The 27,479-nt window shown below is 33.5% G+C and overlaps 1 protein-coding gene across 5 annotated transcripts in view; it reads right to left on the minus strand.

The window, feature by feature from the left end:
• LOC115876003 (A disintegrin and metalloproteinase with thrombospondin motifs 9) overlaps window positions 1-27,479 on the minus strand; it is a 324,094-nt gene that overhangs the window by 91,663 nt on the left and 204,952 nt on the right. The window lies entirely within an intron of this gene.

The following is a 27,479-nucleotide window of genomic DNA, read 5'->3' on the forward strand; positions in this document are numbered from 1 at the left end:
TGTGGTCTCTTTATAGATATACATTATTAATAAACTAATTTATTAATTAAAATAGAGGTCCGTTATCAAGCAGGGCGCGCGACGAAGTGAAGTCTTGACATCTCAAGACAGCATTCATCCTTGGACCTGCGCAGATCTTGACTACTGTTGGCGCGTTAAGCGAATTTTATGAATTATATAGGGTAGGTGCTAACAACCGTTTAGGAGGAAAAAGCAAAAAAACATATTTTTGACTTTTGACCTCGAATATTTTTTTTAGCACACGAGCTTTATTGGGAGGGGTGGGGATTTTCAGATATCATTTATAATAGTGTATTTAAGACCTGTACCAATTTTCAACTCTATGCGAGTTATTGTTAATTGAAATGCCAATTTTGACTGAATTTAATATTTATTAAACGAATCCAGTACATTTGGGACTTTTCAATCAGTACACTTTTTCCATACACCTCCCTTTTGATATCTCTTGTTCTGTGCATATATATTTTACTTAATTATTTACTGAGCTAGCTGGAACCTATTTGTAACGGAGCCTGGTGAATCTGAGTTCTCCTTATAAACTTTTTCACCCAAGGTGGCGTTATATCTTCTTATACTTACTTCCAACTTCCAAAAGCATTTTGTACTCTTTGTTATAAATGATGTTGAGATGTATTGATTTTACTTTTAAAACTAATATTAAATAATGCTCCCATATATTCAATATGTCAATGATATAACCAGAATGTTTGTCATAATAGTATTTATACATTACTAGATAGTAAATCCGAATAAAAATCGTACAACTTTGTTATAAACAAGAAACCAACATGATGGCTTTTATTTATAAGGTCAAGTGTCGTCTGGATCGACATAAACCATTGATTCATTATTGCTGGTGTGCGTGTTATTATTTCGTTAACATATAGTATTATTTATATTCGTCATAATGTCGACATTGGATTACGCGTCTCTTTAAATATAAAAGCTCGGTTCATTGATTTCTCTTAACTTTTACGTCCTCGTCCTTAAACGATAAATAAGTGGCTTGACAACATCATCAAAGTGACGTATAATTCGTGTCATTAGTTCAGGTTGACAGGCTTAACTACAACAATACTGTTAAATGATCGGAGATAATAGACCCTTTATTTAATATATCATTGTATATTACGATCTTTGAATAAGAAGACTAAGGAAGGAGCATATCAAAAATCTTAGGTACACCGCGATGGGCCTCAAACATGGCCGACTTAAATTCCGGTTTATCAGTGTCGTTCTAATTTTATTTAAAAAATGTAAAACTATGATGTAGGGTAGACGTGGGGTAGACTCAATAATTTGTTGTTTTATTTTACGTTGTGAATAAATGTTGGTAGTTATTAAAATTGTTATAAAAATATATAATTCAAATAAAAATAGATAAGTTATAATAAGTATTTATTAACACAAACATCCGATACGCTACTGAAGCAGATAAGTCAAATTAACGTATCTAAATTCTTTGACATCTAATCTTTGACAAGTAATAAATAAAAGTTAAAATGCAAGAAAAATATATAATTTAGTAAATTTAAGTGAATTTCATAAATGATCGGTTTACTACACGTATGTATATTATATAGTCACTTACTAGCGAAAAGTTGTTCCATTATTTCACTCAATTTTTGCCGAGATCTACCGCACGCTACACAACCAACTATTTTAGAGTCTTTTTCGATAAATCGCGATAGTGTCACTGTTAATTTAAGTGCTGCCACAATTTCCATCTAGATTTACTACCTTTATACAACTATCAGTAGTAGAATAAATAATAAATAACATAAAATAAGCTCCGTAAAGACTGACAAATCCACAAAATTTGAAATCAAATTCAAATGTGTCAAATGAATCGTCAAACAGAACTGTCAAGGATCCCCACCCTAGAGTGCTTTTATGGTGCTTTTTCCGCCCACCATGCATGAATACATGGATAGCCATTATGCTCCTTCCTTAGTCTTCTTATTCAAAGATTACTATTGACCGTAGTCATTTTTAATTTTGAGTCACCTAAAAGTCAAACGCTGAAAAAGTTCATGTATTGCAATTCTTCCACTACAAAAAGTTGTGAGATTTCATGTAAAAAAATAAATGCAAATATTTTAGGGGTAGTTATGTTTAGAATCCCAGGAACAAGTCTATCAGGTTTTCCGTAAAAAAATGTAGAAAATAGTGCATTTTATTTAAAATTTTCTTGTAGATATTAGAAAACTTTTTAGAACTCCCTATTGACTGCTTTGAATAAAAATATTATGGAAGGAGCATATCAAAAATCTTAGATCGAACGCGGTAGGCTCCTAAAATCCGGTTTATCAGTGCCGTTCTAATTTTATTCAAAACGTTTAAAAATATGATGTAGGATAGACTCAATATTATGTTGTTTTATTTTACGTCCTGAATAAATGTTGTCAGTTATTAAAATTGTTATAAAAATATATAATTCTAGTAAAAAAGATAAGTTATAATAATTGTTTATTAACACAAACATCCGATACGCTACTGAAGCAGGTAAGTCGTATGACGTATTTAAATTCAAAGACATTTAATCTCTGACAAGTAGTAAATAAAAGCAAAAATGTAAGAAAAAATATATAATTAGTTAATTTTAAGTGAATTTCATAAATGATCGGTTTACTACACGTATGTATGTATATTATACCCTGCTGGCGAGCGAAACCCTGGTTCGGCGTTTACATGTATAGGGGTGAATCGCTATGGCAATCTAAGTCGGAGAGAGCAAAACTACGAAGTATTTATTACATAACCACTTATTTATTACATAACCACTTAAAAACGGTTTGATACAAAACGGTTTGGTAAAATACTGGAAACGTCAAATGTAGACGTTTTCTAAATTTCAATACCTGTATTAAAAAAATTATCTTTTATGCATTTTTAATGTACCTATTCTTTGCTTTTACGTTTGCTTCTTCTTTTCAATGGAGTTTATTGAAAAGTAAATAAACTGTTAAACTCGTTAGACAGCTCAAGTGAAGATTTGCAGGTCCAATATTAAAACAGATCCATAATAAATAAACAAATCTATTCACTATTTATATTTTTATAGCTTACAAAACATTCACGATTACTTGTTGTCTTGTTTTTCATGTTGTCTTTAAATGTTCCTGACTTTAAGAGACAATGGCTGCATGATAAGTTTAAATGGTCCTAAAAAGTCATTCTGTTTAGTTAATGAAATGTATTTACCTTTACTGCCTACCTCCATTGCTTTTGGTTGTATATACAAAATATTATTACAAATTAGAAATTAAATGAGAATTTCACTCGAACTTCCAATATTTGCTTGATTTCTGTCACATAAATGACATTGATTGACAAACAAAACCAGAGAAACCAGCCTTCTCGCGCTGGTTAGTTTGGTGACAGTTATAACCGAATTTTTCAGGAACCGTGTTCCGTAATAAGAAAACTTTCAGGAGACCGATAGAAACGGAACATAAAACCATAACCAAGGTAAGCAACGGAATACACCTTTAATCTGACGCTAGATCCCATGCGCTTGGGAAAATACTTGCCTTCTGTCTTTATTCAATACATCTTATTTTGCTAAGCATGTTGACCGTACTCTTCGTACACACGAAAATCGGTACCCAAAACCAGAAATGCCAGCCCTAGCATAGTCACTAGTGAAAAGTTATTCCATTATTTCACTCGATTTTTGACCGAGATCTACCGCACGCTACACAACCAACTATTTTACACTCTTTTTCGACAGATCGCAATGTGTCACTGTTAATTTAAGTTCCACCACAATTTCCTCCTAGATTTACTACCTTTAAATAACTATCATTTAGAATAAATAATAAGTGACATAAAATAAGCTCAGTAATGACTAACAAATCCACAAAATTTCAAATCAAATTCAAATATGTCAAATGAACGTCAAAAAGAACTGTCAAAGATACATGGATATCATTATACTCCTTTCTTAATCTTTTTATTCGAAGGCTCACCGTAAATTTTTCCACGGTATAATTTCATAATCTCTGATATTTCCATGGTTACGGCTTTACTTTATGGTTACGGCACATACGGCGCGGCACTAAAAGGGATGCAAATACAAAAAAAAAATCCGGTGACTCAATTTTTTTTAAAGTTGTTCAAACTTGAATAATTCGGTTATTATGGACTTATTGAAAAACGGTAAACAGAAAATCTGATTCTTTTATCGAGATCTACCAGCCTTGAAAATCCTAATGTACCATTGAGATCAAAAAAAAGTAGTACAACAAAATATGATTTAATCTGCTGGTCTATATTCTTGTGTTACTGTCACGTAATTTTTAAAAAATGCAGAGCAAAAATCGATTATATTAACACGATTAAGGGATGGGGTTCCCATAAGGGACATTGCAGATGCATTAGGGATAAACAAAAAAACAGTGTTGTTGGCTAAATCCAAAATTCAATATAATTCAAATATCCTTATAGACCAGGAGTTCTATCTGGGACTACTAATTCTTGTACTATTTTTTTTATCGCAATGGTACCTCCTGTATATCTTCTTTTAATGCACCCTACCTTTTTTTGAACCATTATCAGCGCCCCGCCCCCAAATTATTTTTTTATTTATTCGGACGCATTTCTACCTTAAGGCTGACAGAAATAATACTGGTACAGCACAGTATTATCTTTCAGAGCCGTAACCCCAATCTCCATTAGCTCGGAGCAACGAACGACGCAGGATTTACTCCTTAAAATATTGTTTTCGGAGGTGTCAGATACCGATCGGTGCATGCAAGAATCAAGGAAAAAATCAATAAATTAAAATTTTTACGGCGGTGCACTACACGAATGCATAATTTCGATAAGGAAGTGAGGATGCGTGGTAAAAATTGATGCGAGACTTGTTTTAGGCGATAGTGGACAACATGGATATACACTGAAAGAAAAAAAGGAGTCGAGGAGTTTGTTTTTTCTTTGAAGTAGATTAAAAAAGCATGAAAAAGTTTAATCTGTTACTCTCATGAAAGCTTTCTTTTGACATTTGAAATAATAAATGGCCAACAAGGTGTTTAATGACCGAGTTTCAAAAAAAGAATATATATACAGGGTCCGGCAATAGTGCGTCAGGCATCTGTAGCTCCTAGAATAAAAAACTTGAGAATTTTGTTTAAGTTCAAACCTAAAGTATGTACCAGGATGTATTTCAGGAAAATATTTTAACTTCTATAGGGTGGCTCAAGAAAGTGTGAGTGGACCTGGATGATTTTTTTTAAATGGAACACCCTATATATAATTGCATTTTTGGCTTCCTTTCAGATCACTTTACATAACCCTAAGATATGATTAAATATATTTCGATAGTTTCAGAGATATTAAAAAATAAATAAAAAATATGTATTTTTTAGCCCTTCTTAAAAATATTATTAAAAATACTGTTCTGAAATAAAAACTATATTAGGTATTTACTTTAGATAGTCTGTTCTTACTTTGTTATAAATATGGTAATCGTATATCATACAGAATGTTCAATATTCTACGCCAAACTTTCTAAAATATAAAATAATTTTTCTTTGTTATTTTAAATGGAATACCCTGTATATTATTTTTTATTAGATGGAGAGTTAAAAAATGAGCATTTTCTGTATTTAAAGTATTTCAAAATTTTGAACGGTTTCGCAGATATGCGCAGTATTATTTCATATGGCGCTTTCAATGGTAAAATACGAGAGAAAAACCATTGGGTGGCTTTGATAAAAATTTACTGTGGAAAATGCCATATGAAATATAAAACCGCAAATATCTGCGAAACCGTTAAAAATTTTGAAATCCGCTAAATACAAAAAATGTTCATTTTTTAATTCTCCGTCTACTGAAAAAATAATATACCGGGTGTCCTATTTAAAAAAACGAGGAATAAATACTAATAATACTAATAATATAGTTTTTATTTCAGGACAGTTCTTGTATTTTTAATAATTTTTTAAGAAGGACTAAAAAATACATATTTTTTATTTATTTTTTAATACCTCTGAAACTATCAAAATATATTTATTCATATCTTAGGGTTGTGTAAAGTGATCTGAAAGGAAGCCAAAAATGCAATAATATAGAGGGTATTCCATTTAAAAAAATCATCAAGGTCCACTCACACTTTTTTGAGCCACCCTATGGAAGTTAAAATATTTTCTTGAAATACATCCTGGCACATACTTTAGGTTCGCACTTAAACAAAATTCTCAAGTTTTTTATTCTAGGAGCTACAGATGCCCGACGCACTATTGCCGGACCCTGTATATAAAAAAGGTTTTTTTTTAAGATTCTTCTTTAGATAAGCCTACAAATTTTAAGCAAACAAAAATAGTATATTACATACCAAGGAGGTAAGTATTTCATTACTGTCGAGAGAATAACTAAATCTCGAGACAATAATGAAAACTTTCCTCCGAGGTTTGTATACTATTTTATTTACAACCACATCATTAATTAAAAAATTGGGACAGTATTTTATTTTGAAAAAAAATAAGTATGCGAAAATTTGTCGTTTCCTGTTTTGGCATTTCCATATCTATAGTTACCGGTACCAGTGGTTGTTATGGCGCAAACCTTCAACAGCAAAACAACCAACAAAAAGTGACAGTTTTGAATTTCTCGTTCGCTTTTTCGAATTTATATAACATAGAAAGCCAGAATGTTGTCGGAAAGTTCTGATAATGAAGACTACTTTAATATTGGTACTCCACCAGAACTTACAGAAGCTGCAAAAAGAGCAGAAGCCAGTTTACTTCCAGAGAAAAGTAGGGGAATAGAAGATATGAAATAGCATTGAAAGTATACGAAAAATGGTGTGCCAAAAAAAATGCTAAGAATATTGCTTCGGAGACAGTCTTGATGTCATATTTTAGCGACATGGCAAGACAGAAAAAGCCATCTAATCTTTGAGCTACGTACAGCATGATACGGACAATGCTAGAATTAAGGGAAAAGACTGACATATCAAAATATCACAAACTCGTCGCTTTCTTAAAACGCCAGAATGTAGGTTTTAAGCCAAAGAAGGCATTTTTACCTGGCAAAACTTGGAGGATTTTCTCACGAAAGCACCTCAAGAATTACTTCCTATTAAAGTAAGGCTTTTTTTAAATGTTTTCTTTTTCTGTATTTAAATATTTCTTTTCATTGTTTTAGGTTGTGCTTATAGTAGGTGTGTCTGGGGTATGTCGAAGTGATTGGCTACTGAAGATGAAAACTACGCATATTGATATTTTAGAAAATAAAATTTGCATAAAAATTCCCGATACAAAAACTTATAAGAACAGATCATTTATGATATCTGATAACTAACACAAGTTGGATAGAAATTGTGAATGAATTTATACAGTTACGAACGGATATTGAAAATAAGAGATTTTTTGTTCAATATCGATTAGGAAAAGCTCGAAATCAACCCTTTGGATACAATTCTATATCTAAATTTCCGTACAAAATTGTTAGCTGTTTGAAACTTCCCAATGCGAAAACCTACACAGGTCATGCTTTAAGACCAACAGCGGCTACGGTGCTGATATTTTATAGCTGAAGCGTCTAGGGGGATGGAAATCCAGTGCTGTGGCTGAGGATGTGGATGCATCTGTAGCCATTAGTAGCCAACCAAACTAAACCGCAAATATGATATCTTCAACGACATCGTTGCCATCGTCTTCCTGTAGCAATTCAAACTCTTTTCCTCCTTTTGTTGACATTAGAAGACCTGGCACAACTTAGGAGTTAAGTTTTGCAGCAGTGAAACCTCAGTGAGTGAAACACATCATCAGGTCGGCCCCTTAACAATATTGATTAACGTGTACAATAAGTTAAATTTGACCATTAATTTCAACAAATAAATGTATTAAAATCTTCAATTATTATTGTTTAATTTTGTTGATGTTAGATAAGAATATAATAAAGATATTACAAGAATATTTTGCGTAATTAAATGAGGCGAGAAATAAGAAAAACTGAGTGAGAAAAACACTTTCAAATTTTTCAAAGTCAGTAATGTCAGTATTACATATTATGTGGTTGTAAATAAAAACATTTTTTGTAATGTTCGCAAACGAAGTTTAAACTATAAACTTTGTTGTAAACTTTTGGTTCAGTGTCAATTTCAAGTGCAAATTTAATTATACGAGTAGGACCATACATGTTGGGAAGTCCGAGTGGAGGAATGGTGGAGTTTGCTATTTTTGATATTAGACCCCTAAATTATAAAAATTTAAAAGTAAACATTTTCAAATCAAGATTTTCAAAATTCAGACCATAAACCTACTTTTTAGCAATTTCTTCCATTAAATGTTAAATTTGATAGATATCCGAGAAAAACAAGTTTAAATATGTCATTTGAAACCCATTTCAGAGAAAGAACTATCGCCGAAATCAAATATCCAACTGAAGCAATAAATAAAAAAGTTCCACATACAATGTGTAATTCACCTGTGACGCAGTATAAATCACAGAGATTAATTTGATCTACATATAGATATTTATCAAATTAATGACCGATACCCTATCAAATAGCCCGAAATTGGTTGTTTGAAATGGAGTTCCAAAGACGGCGTCCAAACAGTTCTCCTTTAACTCAAATCGCACAAGATTTATTAGGTATAAACATAAACCTAGTGATCTATATTCTCGGCTTTGAATTTAAATTTAACCGGTCCAGACGAGAGCGAGTGGCGTGTGTGCTTTTTTAAGTGATTCATTCGCGGCGCAAACTTAACGAAACACATGATGGATGGCGAACTAGATGGGATACTTTTTAGAACTGTATATACGTTTTTCGGTAAATATTATGAGAAGATTCGCGGGATGAATAAACTAACCTGGATCTGGTTTCGGTTACGGTTTTAAGGTAAATAGATTTTCCTCAACCTCACCAGTGTTTATATGTATTGTCGAGAGGAAAAAAGTAGAAAGTGAAAACCTCAATGACTAAAGAATACAGGAACTAATAATACCCAAGACCAAATTGTTATTATACCTCCAAACAGTGCCGTGGCATATATTTTTCTTAATTTAACTGCTTGAAGAGATATACAGGGTGGTCCGAATTGTATTTCGGAAACTTCGGCAGCATATTCTGCAGATAAAAATAATTAAAAAAGTTCATATAAATAAATGGTTTGAAGAGTAATAAAAACTTTTCGTCCGTACCTGTATAAAACTACTGTGTAAAAAAATATACATTTACGAAGTTTTTTACGTAAAAAATGTCTCCTGGTAAAAATCGTTACGAGTAATTGTTCTCGAGATATTTGGAATCGAAATTATCAATACTTGTCATCATTGACATAAATTAAACATGTTGACTAAATAGTTATTAGACAGGAATCATAAATTTGAAATGTTTTTGTGTCAAAAGTTCAAGTGGAACTGTTTTATCATCATTTTTTGCAGAAAAGTTTATGATTAATTTAAAAAAAAAATTCCAAATTTATTACTTCAGTCAAGTACCTATCTACTCTCAACGTGTTTATTTTTTGTCAATAATGACATGTATTGACTACTTTTATTCCAAATATCTTGAGAGCGGTTGCTCGTAGCGATTTTTACCAAGAGACATTTTTTACGCGAAAAGTCATGGAAATGTATATTTTTTCACTCTATAGTTTTATACAGGTACTGACGAAAAGTTATTACACTTCAAAACAGTTTAAACACATGTAGGTGGCGCCCTCTACAAGTAAAAGTCATATTGACATCAAAATCTAATTTCCCATGTCAAAAAACTTCCAGATACAAATTTTCATCCACATATTGACGTTACTTCATAAATTATTTGGAAAAAATCGAAATAAAAATGAAACTTCTACACTCCTCTGTATCTCCGAAACTAAGCATTTTAGAACATACATTTATATGAACTTTTTTACTTATTTTTATCTGCAGGATGTGCTGCCGAAGTTTCCGGAATACAGTTCGGACCACCCTGTATATATTTTTGATAAATAGTTTGATTTACATATTTTCTGTAAATTTACACTTTTTCTATCAATTCCTGCGTTAGTGGCAACAGTGGTGCCTTATTCTACGAGTAGTTCCCATCGAACTCCGTTCTACGCCAGTTAGGGAACCGCCAGTTAGGAAATAGGATTAGGGAACCACTGCGGCAATTAATTGAAGAATTGAAGACATACGGACTATATGAAAAGATTAACCAATATCCCAGAATATTCAAAGATATATTTTGTTCTGAAACCACACTCTCTTCAAAAATACTCTATAAGAATTATTCCTCATCGTCTATACTGAACCTCGGTCTAACACCCGTACACTGATAAAAAAGATAGACTTGAACTAAAGTCGTCATCGTTCTTGAAAAAAAAATAGTGGCAAGAGAATTTATTTTAGCGTAAAAGAAAATATTTGGCCGGAAGAAAAACTCTCTTAACTCAAGAAAACTGGTTCTCTTGAAAAATTCGAAAATTTCTCTTGAATCTATTTTCATTCAACCAAGTGCAAGTTTCAAGTGCATCGTTATTGCAGACACCACTGAGGGCCTGCAAAGACTTCTTGATAGACTGTCCTCGGTGGGCGACTCAATGGATCTCAGGATAAATACAAACAAAACAAAAGGCATGGTGATAAATAGAGATGCAAGACAGGCAACGGAGGTAGTCGTAGGTGGGACACCAATAGCAAGAGTCTCAAAGTTTAGATATTTGGGCAGTTGGATTAGTGAAGACCTAAACCCAGACATTGAGATCAGAGCTCGAATTGAGATGGCTAGATCAAACTTCCTAAAATTGCGGAACCTACTGTGCGATAAACGTCTCAACATCCATATAAAAAGACAACTTCGTCAAGTGCTACGTACTTTCCACACTTCTCTACGGGGTTGAGTCGTGGACACTCAAAGTAAGCGCAATGAATAAGTTGGAAGCATTTGAGATGTGGGTATATCGCAAAATGCTGAGAATACCATGGACTGACCGTGTCTCGAATGAACGAGTTCTAAACCAAATGAACAAGGACCGAGAACTCCTCGACATAATAAAAAAGAGGAAAGCAGCCTATTTGGGCCATATCATGAGACATAGCAAGTATGAATTCCTTCAGCTCATCATCGAGGGTAAAATTGAGGGAAAGCGCGGACCCGGACGATGGCAATGCTCCTGGCTGAAGAACATCAGAGATTCGACAGGCCTGGACTCACATACTTTGCTGAGAAGAGCGAAAAATAGAGAGGAGTTTGCCATGGTTGTTGCCGATCTTCACTGAATGGAGAAGGCACTTTAAGAAGAAGAAGTGCAAGTTGCTTTGTTTTAAGATAATAAGCAAAATACGCTAGGAAGTACTTCATTCAAAAAACATGGCCATTTTTCCAACAGCTAAATACTCTTTTGATGAAAAATAATAACGACACGCAAAGACGATGACGAAGGACGGTATATACAATCAGTCTGCAGTCCGATCAGTCGTACGTCGCATTTCATAGGTCGCACATCATAGTACGCACTGGTTTTGTTGCTTGGCATTTTCCACTTGGAATTTTGCATAATTTGCTTTTTCAACGCATATCGTATAATGAAAAAACGGAAATTAGAGCATTTATTTGCTATATTTGAAGGTAAGAGACATTTACCTAATGCACCTGTTTAGATAATGCATGCGTGACTATAGATAGAATAAGAATATAGGTATCGATTTTTTATGCAAATAATTACAAAAATTTTAGAATTTCAAGTCGTCGTATTAAAAAATTCAAAATGTGACCAAAGCTTATAATTTTAATAATTTATTTGCTTTACTTTGATTAATCGTGATGTAACATTTTTTGTAATTTGTAGAGTGATGAACCACCCCAAAAAATACAAAGGAGTGAAGAAGCAGAAATAACTACTATCGAGGAAAATAATATCACTTTACTTACTACAGACCAGGAAAACCTAAATTTATCAGAAAATAATATACCTCGTAATATGCCTGTATATGATGTATAGACTTCTCTTAGATCAAAATAAATTTGAGTTGAGTCAATAGTATTCGCTATTGGTTTAAGAAAAGTGTCTCTTTAATCAAGAAATGGTCCCTTTTCAATCAAGAATTTTTGCAAGAATCAAAAAGACTATTGTTCTTGTAGCAAGAACTTCTTTGCATATTCATTTTGGATCAAGAGTGAAATACTTTGGACAGATAGATTCCTCTATTCTCTAAAGTAATTTTTTAAAGCTTATGAAAAGATAGTTATTGCTTTGGGCAAAGAAACGTCGTTCTTGGCCCTATTGAAAAGCGCCAATCTTTTGGGTCAAAGTCATATTTATTTCGACTGAGAGATCCTTTTTTTCGGTGTAGAACAGAAAATCGGGTGATCTCTTATTTTAGGGATTATGTATTGAATTCCGAATGTGTGTGATATAATAGTATGTATTTTTTTGTTTTAATATGTTTTCTAATATGCTTTTAATCGATCCGAAAAGTATTGTCACCTTTTCCGATGCATTAGTATTTGCAACAGGAACTGATTGTCCTCCACCTCTGGGATGACGTAAACTGTCGTCTGCAAATGACGTAAACTTAGGACATAACCATTCTCTAGCAGACATGTCAAAATTTCTTTGTGACTTAATCCGATTTGAAAGTAAGTTTTAATGTATTCGTTCATAATCTCTGATGAATATCTGTACTACGTAGGCACAATAGCAACTTAATCAACGGAGAACAATGCTCACTTGTAACTAACGTAAGTGAGTAACGAATAGGTCGATGCCGAGACGTCATCCTGCTGGGTAGTATATTTCGCATGCAATTTACAGAAAATGTGTAAATTTAAAGAAAAGGTGTAAATTTAACATTTACAGAAAATCTGTAAATTTACAGAAAAAGTGTAAATTTTGCTAAAATTATATTTCAATGTTGCGATGGAAGCTCTACGCTTTCGTAGGAATCAATGGGTACTTATTTAACACTCTGGCTAGTTAATGACATTAAACATTTTAAAGGTTGGCTATTAGAATATTAGATTAGACTAAGAATATTAAAATTTATAATGTAATCTCAAATAATGCAATGCAAAAAAAGGTTAATTTCGTACCGTATTCTTTTGTTGTATTAGATATGTAAAACTGACTTAAACTAAACAGAAAAGTATGAGAAAATTATGGATAGAATGGACGTTAGTAAATTTTAGAATATAGAAGTTTTTATGAAGATTTTTTAAAAAATGTATAATGAAAAAATATTTCCGCACCGTATTTCTGTTTCAATAAATTTAAATTAGAATATAAAGGAAATGAAATAAATCAGACTTATAATCTTTATTGTACCACTTTACAAACGTGCCTTAATCTGCTCCGTAATCACGTATTTTTTATTCCATACATGTAATCGTTCATGCACTGCCCATCTGTCACGTTTTTTTATTTAACCTCCTTATCCAAAAAGGGACATTGGCGAAATCACACCGCGACGGTTTTCATTCATGGATTCTTTTGGATTGTTATGCGACGGACGTGTCGCTTTTTACATGAAAAATTCGTAACGACGCGAATGAAAAGGTTTATTGATCCGAATTTTACTGAGAAAGTGAAAACATTGTGTCAGAGACAATTTTTTTTGGTTTAAGGCAATATATTTCAATTGGCTTGACCAAATGGAGGAACATGTTAAACATCTTATTATAATGTATACAGAATGATATGGAAATATTAATACTTTAATCTTCGTTACTTATGAGTGATTTTATTAAATTGAAACTTTGCGCACTGCTCATGGAACGATTAGAGTAAAATAATGGAAAGTGTTTATGCCAATATCCTTACGAGGATAATCAGGATTACGGTTTCTAAACAGAGAACCCGGGATCTCGAAATCTCGGAATGGTTTTGCTTTGAAAATCTGTTTTGGTTTTGGAAGCATCAGTACATCACGTTATGGTATAGTCTTTTACATGCTGAGCAAACGTTTCTCTCTTCCAATCCTTTTTATTGCTCAATACTACAGTGAGCTCATTACTACATAATAAACAACAGAATACCAAACACGCTTTAGAAACGGCTTCAGCACGATTGATCACATACATACACTAAGAGAAACTATCAGCCGAACAAAAGAATACGAACTTCCCCTAGCCATAGCCTTTATGGGCTTTGAGAGGGCTTTTGACTCGTTATATCCTAAGGCAATAATAGAAGCCATAGCGAGACAAAGTATTGGCAGGCCTTATATAGAAATATAAATACGACAGGGAGAAGCGATATCCCCAAAGCCGTTTACAGCAACATTAGAAAAAATCTTCCGTGAACTGGACTAGCCCAACAAAAGAATAAAAATAGATGGAGAACATCTTAACCATCTAAGATTCGCTGATGACATAGTCCTAATTGCCAATAGTCCTAAAGAACTACCAGCACAAATTATTTAACTAAATACAGCCAGAAATAAAGTGGGTCTCAAAATGAATTTAGCAAAAACTAAAGTAATGTACAACGAACTAGTGGAAAGAAAAGATATTCAGACAACACTGGAAATAGTAGAAGAATATATATATTTGGGACAACTAATATACAGCTCGGAATCTCTACTACCAGAAATCAACAAAAGAATTAAGTTAGCATGGAGTACTTATGGAAAAAACTCAATCATATTCAAATTTAGAATGCCACTCTGTCTAAAGAAGAAAACATTCGGCAAATGTGTTCTAACAGTCATGACCTATGCATGCGAAACCTGGACACTTAAAACGGACATCATAAGAAAACTGCAGGTCGCACAACCTTCAATAGAACGAAATATGCTGGAAATAACCAAGAGACCAGGTATTACAGAGTCAAATCCCTCAAATGGCAATGAGAAGGATACCAGGCAAGCAGAACGGATAACAGATGGACCACAAAAATTACAGCATAGTACTCACGAGGCATTAAAAGACTTAGAAGAAGACCGAACCTGAAATGGGACCATGATATTAGCAAATTAGCAGGCTAAATTTGGGCCCGCATAGCCAACAATAGACAACAATGGGCCCAACTACAAAGAAAGTATGTAAGGGAGGCTAAACCATAATTGGAAATGGTTGAATAAGCTGAAAATGATGATGATGATGAAAACTACAGTGAGGTGTTTCTCAAAGTTGTACATTCTTGGTATGTCATCCACTGGGAGTTGGGGTAATGGAATTTTCTTTTTGAGGGTGTTCCAAGCCCCTGACCTGAAAATTCTCCCTGTACTGTTTCCGTCAATGTTCTAATCATTGTCGCATTGGCATTGGCATATCTACCGACGACAATATGCAGTGGTATTAGGTCTAGAATGACCTCCATTGCTTCTGTTGGGCATGCTCTCATTGCACCTGTGATGCAGATGCATGCCAGTATCTGTACTTTACACAGGTTTTGCCTTGCTGTACGTTGCTCTAACTTTGTATACCAAGCAACTGCTCCCTAGGGTCTAAAACTTCTAATTCAATTTGTCGCACAATTTGTATTTGACGGAAAACGGGCTTTTAGAATAAATAATTATCCGGATTAAAAGATGTTGCCACGTCTAACATTTAATCAGTAAATTATAAATTATCCGACATATTTATATATTATCTGGTCAGTTACAAATTTGTATGGTTCACAGGGTATATAATTATATTGTTTACTTGTTACTAATTACATATATTGGTTATTTTGTAAACATTAGCTTTAATAAAGCAATTATTATTTTTATTATTATGTTACAACCAATCACTATCACTAAATAAACAAATATATCTTATGCCATAAATATACTAATTATATTTTTTATACATCAAGGAACTCCAAAAGTTCATTTAATCATATTGTTGTAGCGCCAAGTTTAAAATCAACTAATTATATTAAATAAATATGACAAAAAATCTTCTTTCATAACTAGTTGTGAAGTAAAAACATGCGTCTTATCGAACTAAGAAGTCTATGCAAATACTGCGCGTACTTGAAATGTCACCAGATTCTGCGTTATTAATGATTACCAAGTATAAAATCAACGTAAATAAGTTTATAATGCTGGTAATTAATCATCATTACAGGTCATTACTACTAAAGTATCTCGCACTATTTCGATTTTAATTGACCTACGCATTCGGCCATCCAGGCGGTAGTTTTTTCAAGATTAAAAGGTTCTTTTATTTTAAAAATAAATTCTTAATGTTGATAAGTCATTAATATTGTTATTCGATATGAAGGTTTTAATTCAATATTTATTAGAAGGATATCACGAAACAACAGAAAAATTTCATATATCGTCTTGAGTTTTGAGTGCATAACTAAATATAAAGTAGGACAAGAATGGTTTGTTTTAAAAAACAGGTTATTCTATTCTGGATGTATTTAAGTATTAAGAAATATGGATTTTGGCATATAGATAGGATTATTATTATTTTAAAGTACCATACTATGAATTTTTTATTTTTCAAATGCTGGGTAAAAATTGACATAATTGGTTATATCAAAACTAATTATTTCAATAAAGTTTCACTTGCACCTTATTTATTTCCGCGTAATATCAATCCCATCGATCGACCCATCATCTATGACATTTTATGTAATATTATATATGATGGGTTTTTCAACAGTAATTTTTTATCAAAGCCATCTAATGATTTTTGTCTGGTTTGGTTTGGTATGTAATAAAAAACGCAAAAATTTGCGAAACAGCTAAAAAATTTAAGATACTTTAAATACCAAAAATGTTCATTTTTTACTTCTCCATCAAACAAAGATATAATATACAGGGTGTTCAATTTAAAAAAAAAAAACGAATGAAAATTATTTCATTTTTTAGAAAGTTTAACATAGAATTTTGAAAACACCCTGTATGGTTTATGAATACGATATTTACAGAAAAGTAAGTACCGACCAACTACAGCAAATACCTAGTACAGTTTTGATTTCAAGACATTTCTTATATGTTTAATAATTTTTTTGAGAAAAGCGAAAAAACATATTTTTTATTTATTTTATTAATATTTCCGAAACTATCATATTTAATAATATATAACATATTTAATAATATATTAGGATTATGTAAAGTAATCAGAAAGGAAGCCAAAAATGCAATAATACACCCAGGGTGTTCCATTTAAAAAGCATCTTCCCGATCCACTCACACTTTTGAAGTGCTCACAACTGAAGTTATTTTTGTTAGAATATTTTCCTGAAATACATCCTAATAACATATTTTAGGTTTGTGCTTATACACAATTCGTAATTTTTACTATAGGAGCTACAGATGCCCGACGCACTATTGCCGAATCCTGTATATTAGAGGATATTAGGATATTAATGAATCACCGGTCTTCTATTTTCAAACAATTAATCACGAAACACTCTGTAAATCGACTTTTTATCCACAAACCTTTCCAAATCAGGTGCAAAGAATTAATTGATTCTAAATTTATATTAATAAAAAAGATAGCGTTAAGTAATAAATTTTGTTAATGTAGGATGTTTGAATAATATTCGCCATTTTTTGAAAGGCAGGCCAATGGTGGGCCTACACAATTTATAGCAACACAAAGACCGGGTAATTTGTCAAATACGATGACCTTATCGAACGTTGTTTTTGTAAGATACATTAGAGAGATACTTTAGACAAAAAGGCGGACATCGGGTGATTGATAAGCCACTTTAAGAAATTGCCGGCGCTATGAATCAGCAATCTAAGTGCAGTAGAGAGAGTCGATTATGCGAATGTTGGTTAACCGAACGACTGCTTAACAAAACCGTTAATCCTTAATCCTTACTATCGGATACCTTTTTAAGAGATGAATCTATACATTTAGGTTGGCCCAGTGTTCAGAAAATGTAGGTTATTAATATTGGGTTTCTTATTTGAGGTTTTCAATCCAATATTCTTGAAAAAATTAATATACAGGGTGTTTTAAAAAATATGTGCCATATATACGAGGCATGTTTTTTAAGTAAGTACCGTTTTGCGATTCCGCCGCCGCAGCGCTACGGTCGGCGTTCCGCGCATGCGCGCTGGTTACCTACATCTCTTGTCTATGCACAGACGCCAGTACAGTCTGATTCTTCATTGTATACGTTGTTTATTGAGTATTTAAGATGCCTCCGACAATCGTGAGCCCCGCCGATTGTGAAGTACGGGCTGTCATACGATTTCTTAGTGCTAAAGGCGTAAAACCGATCGATATTCATCGTGAGATCTGTGAAGTTTACGGACAAAACATTATGAGTGATGGAATGGTAAGGAAATGGGTGAGAGCATTTAAAGATGGCCGCACAAATGTGGATGATGAAGAACGGAGTGGGCGTCCTTCGGTCGTTAATGAAGATTTGGTGCAGAAAGTGGACGAAAAGGTGAAAGAAAACAGACGCTTTACAATTTCATCATTGTGCGACTACTTTCCTCAATGTTCTCGTAGTGTTTTGTATCGCATTGTGACCGAGAACTTGAATTATCGGAAATTGTGTTCACGTTGGGTTCCGAAAATGTTGACGGATTTGCACAAAACCCAACGTTTAGGCAGTGCATTGACTTTCCTTGAGCAGTACCACAATGAAGGTGAAGATTTTTAGACAAAATTGTTACTGGTGACGAAACATGGGTGGCCTACGTCACACCAGAATCGAAACAACAGTCCATGGAATGGCGACATTCATCATCACCCAAAACAGTGAAGTTTAAGCAAACAATTTCTGCCCGGAAAATCATGTGCACAGTTTTTGGGACAGAAAAGGAGTATTGCTAGTGGAGTTTCTGCCTCGTAATGAGACAATCAATGCAGCATCTTATTGTGAGACATTGAACAATCTGCGCCGTGCAATCCAAAACAAAAGATGTGGCAAGTTGAGTAAGGGTATTGTTTTGCTGCATGACAATGCCCGTCCACATGTGGCTAATCGGACCAAAGATCTCATCAAATCTTTTAAATGGGAAACTCTAGATCATCCTCCATACAGCCCTGATCTGGCGCCTAGTGACTACCATTTATTCCTGCACTTGAAGGAACACCTGGGCGGTCAGCGTCTTCAAGACGATAACGAAGTCAAAACAGTTGTGATACAGTGGTTAACCAGTCAGGCGGCAGAATTTTATGAGGAGGGTATTGAAAAACTGGTGCCACGTTATGACAAGTGCCTCAATATTCACGGAAATTATGTAGAAAAGTAGATTAAGGTACAGGCTTTCATGTAAAAATAAAATTATTGCGATATCTTTGCACGTTTTTTTTAATTCGTAAATAATAATAAAAACGGTACTTACTTAAAAAACATGCCTCGTATATATTTATCGTATGGCTGCACATGACATAAAATGCATAAAAGTGTATAAAAACTATTCCAATTCACAAACAAACATTTAAATTTTACATATAGTCAATTGAGGCGTCAGTTGCCATCAGGAAGTCGTCAAAGTTTCCCTCATATGCTGTATTTGGGCATTCCATCACCATATGTAGAATGGTTTACACCTGAAATACATCCTAATGCTATGTGCCATTTCTTGTGGGGATATTCCTTACGTAAAAACACGATTTATTTTTTACATCAACATTGATCCGCTTTTGCTTTGTTTTGTAATTAAAACATTATATCCCTTGATCTAGCCACAGCGTGAAAAATTTACCAATCAAATTCGATGTCTGTTTCCAGGGTCAGAATGTTATTGTGTGCGAATACTATCTACAACTAGACCCTTGATCTAGCCACAGCGCGATAGCATATAAGATACAAGTAATACGTGTTTTATCACTATATTACCTATAAAAATAAGTGAAAATAACTGATATGGAAACGTTAAAAAATGGCCTAATACGACTCTTTGAAAAAACATATAGAGCAGACTTATTTTGTGTTCCGAGCGAAAAACCAGAACTAATGTATGATGTCAATTTCAAACGGATTTTGCAGCTGTTTAGCACCAGGCAGGAGTTCTACATTACTTTCAGAGAGCATCTTTAAATGATTCAAGCTGTAGTACAGAATCAATATACTTAATGGCTCAACTAGCTTTTGGAGAAAATGTACAGCTCAAGGAGTTTTATATGCCATTTACAAATCAAAAGCTAAATGAAACTATGACTGAAGCTCCTGAATTTTCAGATGATATGAGTTCAGATATTAGTCTACTACCCAAGAATGATACGACAAATTGTCAAGGCTTCACTGAGCACCAATCAGGGGAAAATATTAATGATGTTTCATTTGAGTCACTTATTAATCTGTTGAAGGAAAAAAATGCAAAATTTGGTACAACTACCGAAAGTTTTAATAGATTTGTTACAAGATTTAATTTAGTTAAAACGAAAAATGCATGGGAGAGTTTTTTAAATATGCTGGAAGCAGCAGTTCGCTGAAATTTAAGAGGAAATCAGTAATTCACGTACAACCAACTTCTATTGCTAGACGAAGACCAGGAATTGTAAGGAGATGTAAAAGTGCCAATAGTTCTAGACGTTTCAGCACATTAAACAGTAAACATGTCCTTTAATAGTAACGCATATATCCTCTGGTTAATAATATATTATTACGCATGCTTCTTTAAAAATAAACTATTAATTTAATTAAGAAATTGAGATTTATTGATATCCGGTAAAGGTTTTAAAGTCACCTTTTCTGTAATTCAAACTGAGTAGATAGGCGCAAATTTGAGATGTGGCAATGTCGCCTTCTCTATCTCAGTTGGTTTTTACAGTACGTAGTCAACCTCCGATTGTTTGATCGGGTTAAAATGTCTCATGTGATATCTGTTCTTACTAAATCTATGATTATGACCCTGAAAATAGAACAACACATTTGATTGGTCGGTCGTTTGTCATGCCGTGGCTAGATCAAGAGTCATCATGTTTTACTGCATACGGGGGTGGTTAAAATCTTCATTTTTATTTTATTTATAAAGATATATATATATTTTTTTTGTTTTTTATAGATATTTTTTTGTCAGGTTCTTCCAAGTGCTTTTAGCGATTCGGAAGAAACTTTCAGGGTAAAGGTTGATTTTCACTATACATTCCATATCAGCTCCCTGTCGTATATAAAATATTATATCATGTAAATGAATAGAACAATGAACACTATCCGTTCCATATCCTTTCCTTCCATACATTTTTTTGGCGAACGGACTGAAGCGTATCGGAAATAGCGTTGTCAGATTCTTAAATTTGTACCAGCTCTGTTAAAATTTTGCTGATATTTATTTATTCATTCACCTCTTAATTAAATCTATTACCATTCTTAAAAGATACAATTTTTTAAATAAAACTTTTGTAATTACATAAATTGAACAATAAAAAGTATGGAACTGATACGGAACGGAAGCAAGTATATCGTCAATAAAATAACAAATACGGAACGGATATGGAATGGAATAGTGAAAATCAATCTTAAAAGTTACCATAAGTGTAAAGGTGCGTATTCATTATCCGCACGAACGAACGAACGAACGAACGAATGTTCGCTAGTGGTATGGACGGGGACCGCACGATAGGACCACACGAGAAGACCGGAGGCATTTGTTGGCGAACGCCTTTGATGTACCGACTCGAAACGGATGGTCGAGCGAACGAACGAACGAACGGCCGCATGCGTTCGGTCCCCGTCTAAATATACCGCACTTTCATTCGTTCGTTCGTTCGTTCGGATAATGAATACGCACCTTAACATATTTTAAAGCTAAAAAAGTGTCGACAGATTCACCAGGGACGTGCATAATTTTCTAAAAAGACATATGCGCCACTGACTTTTTTCTCTTGTTTGCAATATTTTGTTGATTAAAAGTTGTCTCATGCTATTTTGTTGATATCGATCTTCTTGGCGCGATAAACGTAATTTTATTAATTTCCCTTGATCCAAGTCTAATAGCAACCTTTAAAAAATTTTAATACCGTTAACTGACCAAAGTTTTAAATAAGTACTCATTGATTCCTCTTCAAAAAATGTGAAAAAAAATCTGTAAATATTGGTGCGAATATGCATAGATTGCGGGGTGTTAAAACTTTTAAAAAATAGGTCTTTTGTAATAATCTTAAATACCATTATTTATCAACTTTTATTGGCGTTAAACGGCCTAGCAATATGCAGTGGCGCACTTAATTTTTTTTAGAAAAAAAACTAGCTAACCCGGCAAACGTTGTTTTGCCATATAAATATTTTTTTACGGGACAACAACAGTCATTTTTACTCACGGGCTTGAAAATTATTGAATTACTAATATCGCTATTAAAAATAGGGGTTGATGGTAGAAGGCTGAAAATTTAGGGTTGTATGTATTTTTAATGCCACATCATAAAAAAATTGTCTTAAAAACAAAAAAAATGAGATGGGCCACCCTTATCTATAAATATAGATTAGAACCTATTGAATATAAAATAGATTAGAACCTATTCTCAGACCTGCTGAATATACAAAATATACATATAACATTTCATCAAAATCGCGGTTAAGCCGTTTCGGAGGAGTATGGTAACTAAAACTGTGACTGGAGATCTTTTATATAATAGATTTTAGTAATAATCCACATGCACGTTGCACGTACCTGGCAAATCTGTCGACAGCAGACTTTTTTAGCATTAAAATACATACAACTTATAGTAACTTTTACCCCTAAAGTTTCATTCGAATCACTAAAAGCACATGGAAGAAAATTATAACAAATCGAAAAAAAATAATACTTTAACCCCCTGCAGCTAAGAAACAAAGCAGAATCGGACTTACATTGATATCACCTCACCAGAGATGGTGGATTTTTTGAAACACCCTGTATATTATTTCCCGACGAACGTCGAATAAAACTAACAACACTGTTGTGTAGCTGGAAAGAGTGACAATGAAAATGTGCTTTTAGTTTTGGAATACTTCTTCAAATAACGTCAGAAAAAATAAAATCGAAATCTTCAATTTTCGTTTTTTTTTCGAATATCTCCGAAACTACTCGCAATCTTAAATGTTTCTAAATGGCACATTATTAGACACATTAATGTTTCCACAACTTTGCCTTAATTTGAATTACCCTGTAGAGAGATACACATTGAAAATCAACTAATTTAGTCTCTAATTAGCGCTGTATACAAAATAGACTTTCTTAATTGGAGTTTTTGTTATCGATTCCTTTTCTCGGTCTCGGTCTTGTTCCAGTACGTGTTCTATTATATGTAATTTCCTTCTAATCTCGCGTTACACTAAATTCTTGGCTGAGACTTTATAAAAAAAGGAGAATAGAAAGATAAGACACAAACACATTGCATGCAAGTATGCCGAGAATTATTTTTGGATTTGTTAGGCGCTTTGCTGCCGGGTATTTACCTTAATATTAAAATTTTCGACTTATACATCTTATTGTTACGTGCTTTTAATTATTAAGCTTTTTAAAAAGTTGAATTAATCGTAGTTAGCCTTGATGCATTTCAGTTAATTTTAGAAATTAGAAGTTTTATGATAAATAGCTAACGTAGTTGAACTCATCTAAAAAGTTTTATTAGTTTAAGACCTTTTGAAGATATCAAAATATTTACTTTATTTATTTTTATTTTTATTTTTAGAATTTTCACAAATTATACTTCCTAAACACTTTTAGAATAATCTACATATATAAAATACTAATTTTTGTCTGTGTCGTCTCTACTGAAGTAACGACTTGCTCTAGAATGTTGCTTTTTTTACTAAAAGATAGCTAATTGGCTCTTCTAAAAACTGTCGTTGCCGGATTTTTTGTTTTTCATTTAATAAAAAAAAATAAAAAGTATTTTTTTCCTGATGTCGTGGCGGATGCGCCAGGCGTCAACTAGTTAATCATAAATTTTTCGTATACTCTCTAATTCCGTGTATATTTACGATATTCTCCGATGGTGGCAGCACCGACGGGGAATGCACCAAGCCTATTTGACAATTCAAGTTTAATAATTTTAGAAAATAACGAAACTGGAAATCATATTCAGCATTTTTTGTCATTTATTATTTATTTCAATGAATATTTTTACTTGATTTGTGTTGGTTAATCTTCATTATCCCAAAAGTGCATGTTTTGATGTACACCATATATAAGGAATTAACAACCATGTTAAACCATGTTAAAAATGTAATTTAATAAGATCATGTTCAACTAATTATAAATATAATAAAAAACGTACCTACTTAGCAATGTTTCATTTAACTTTTCAGAAGGAATTATGCCACTGGCTAATTGGCTCTTCTAAAAACTGTCGTCGCCGGATTTTTTGTTTTTCATTTAATAAAAAAAATAAAAAGTATTTTTTTCCTGATGTCGTGGCGGATGCGCCAGGCTTCAACTAGTTAATCATAAATTTTTCGTATACTCTCTAATTCCGTGTATATTTACGATATTCTCCGATGGTGGCAGCACCGAAGGGGAATGCACCAAGCCTATTTGACAATTCAAGTTTAATAATTTTAGGAAATAACGAAACTGGAAATCATATTCAGCATTTTTTGTCATTTATTATTTATTTCAATGAATATTTTTACTTGATTTGTGTTGGTTCTTCTTCATTATCCCAAAAGTGCATGTTTTGATGTACACCATATATAAGGAATGAACAACCATGTTAAACCATGTTAAAAATGTAATTTAATAAGATCATGTTGAACTAATTATAAATAAATATAATAAAAAACGTACCTACTTAGCAATGTTTCATTTAACTTTTCAGAAGGAATTGTGCCACTGTGAAACAGAAAATTCAACATACAAAGTATGTAATGCAATTTTAGCACGTTTCATTTGAAAATCTTTCAGCCAGTGACACAATTTCTCAGTTAAAATTTGATGGAAAATATGTAATATGATATCATTTAGTTAAACAATGAAAGCACACGTTATTTAAACTTAATAAACTTGGCAATTTTTGTAAAACTTCTACTTTATATATTTGTTTTTATCAATAGACCGTCCGCACACGGCTCGTTTGGCTTTCAAAGCGGAAACGTAGTAATCTGTCTACCTTCGTATGTAAATAATTATTCAGCACAGGATTAGTAGCGCCTCAAGAGCCTTCTGGATATTAAAAGACAGGGTTTTTTACAATCATGACTTGAGCACAAAAAGGAAACTTGCAGTGTACCGAGCAATAATAATTCCCACCTTGTTATATGGAAGCGAAACCTGGATGCCGTACCGCCGACGCATTAAACAAGTTGCAACAGAGACATCTTAGACAACTCTTAAGAATAAAATGGTTCCATCATGTCTCAAACGTATCGGTCCTTGAAAAAGCTAACTGCGAGAGTATTGAAGTCATGATTACAAAGTCCCGCTTAAGATGGCCTAGTCACGTATGCAGAATGCAAGAAAACCGCATACCAAAATCTCTTTAGCTAAAAAAGCTTTACGGTCAGCTTGTAGACGGTAAGAGTAGGCCGGGTGGACAACTTAAAAGGTACAAGGAAAACTTAAAGGAGATTAACAAGCAGAATGAGTGGGAAGAAGCAGCTCATAATAGAAAGGAATGGAGAAGAATTATATACACAGTTAACAGCGACTACCAAAAAGTAAAGAGGCAACAAAGCAATGAGATTTTTGAATGTCCGGAGTGCGGTAGACAGATAACATCACGTATCGGGCTTTTCAGTCACAGAAAAGCTCATGAAAGAAAACGTCTTGCGTGACCATCTTCTGATGCGTGTCAAATACTCGCGAGTTGTAGCGAGTATAGCCAGTATACTAGCGAGTAATGTCAGTATGTATGTATGTATATATGTAAATAATAGCATGAATCACATCAACTCCGCGTCGATCGCCAAACGATCCGTTCGTGGACCAAAGGCTACCATTCACTAGGCGATAAATGAGCAATCCGATCGACCGATCTAGTCGCTTTCGATCAAATTGTCCAAAGATCTCCAGGTTAGTTCGTCATTTCAATCAAATTGAAAGCGATATTGTTTTCGCCAAGCAATTTTTTGATTTAAGGGGCCCACAGACGATACAATCGGTTGTACAACTGATAGTACGATAGGTTGGACGAAAAACCATTCAGACAGACCGTAGATACTTTTGGCCACAAACGTAACGACATTCTAAAACGACTTGTAGTACGATTAGTTAAATGTTGTAAATGAATTAGTTCAGTGACTCAGTGTATGTTTGACTATGCCACAAACCACGTCAAAAAAAAACCGTAGCTGCTTTAGTAGTCGCGTTGTTTTCGGATGATAATAGTAATAAAGTGCAAAAGAAGAAAAGGCGCGTATCGTGTAATAAATGGCTGTTACAAGGACATATTCATTCGCATATGAATCTACTTAATGGTCTCTATAAATTTCAATAAATTCTGCCTAAAACTGCCTATTCTCCTCCATGATGAAACACCACAATCTCACTACACGATGTATTTCTGTATTAACATAGTAGCAACAAGTCGGTGAAAAAGCCACAGACCTTCAAACTTGTCGTTGATCCAACCAAGTTGTACGAGACAGATTTTTAAACATGCTGAACTACCAAACAATCCAACCGCGTCTTAACGACAAGTTGGACGACAAGCCCACAGACGTTACTATTATCGTTAAAACAGTTGGATCAAACCAAATCTTTTTTACTATTATCGTTAAAACAGATTGGATCGTCTGTGGGCCGTTTTACAGTGCGGAAGGTGAATCGGGTTGCAATTGCCAGCAATTTAAAGAGGTTGTATGAGGATCGTCCAATCAGTGGACGTCGGCAACCGGGTTGCTCAACTATTTTTATTATTTAGTACGTGAACAGGAGAGTGTCAGAAATTCTCGATTTGGGCGTATTTTTTGTATTTTCTACGTGTCTTGTACGAGTATATTGTTATCGTTGGTTTTCATAACCAAAAATTAACATGGAAGAAAATTCTGAGGAAAGTAAACAACGTGACCGCCACCATCTCTCCATTATCTTCAATCAAATTTACACTTTATGTAACCAAGCACTCTACTAAAAAGCAGCAACTGAAATTAATTTTCAGAAAAATTGATTGACAACCAAATTGCTTGAATGTCGCCTTATAAATGGTCCGTTCCAAGCAATCAAATTTCCAAGAAATTTAGAAGCTATTTTATCGTTCAACTTAGTTGCTGCAAAATCGCCCAGGGAATGGGGTCCTTAATATTATTTACGTAGGAAGTAGGAAGTAGAGTTCGATCGGTTCGATACGCTTCGGCTTCGAGTTTGAGACGACCCGTGTGTGTACGGTCTTACAGTTTCCGATATACCGGGTGCATCTCAAAAGTGGCTCACCCCTATAACGTTTTTATTTTTAGATAAAAAAACGATATTTGGTGTGTTAGTATATGACATAAATTAGGATTCATTGACGTATTCAATTCTTTTCGGCCACTTCCTGTTTCACTGGAAATGACTGGTATTTTTTTACTTTATTCGATGGAAAATGACACACTGATTAGAATGACATAATATCATGTGTCGACTTTGACATTTTCGTTTAAAACAAAGTTGTATTTTAAATTTAAATCTAGAGTGCCATGGCTGTGTTAAAAACACTAATTTTTACTCAAGGAGCCTTGAAAAAATAGATTTGATCCTCTAAT

This window comes from Sitophilus oryzae, unplaced genomic scaffold (assembly GCF_002938485.1).
Source record: "Sitophilus oryzae breed Bouriz unplaced genomic scaffold, Soryzae_2.0 scaffold_1396_pilon_pilon, whole genome shotgun sequence".
Classification (NCBI taxonomy): domain Eukaryota; kingdom Metazoa; phylum Arthropoda; class Insecta; order Coleoptera; family Curculionidae; genus Sitophilus; species Sitophilus oryzae.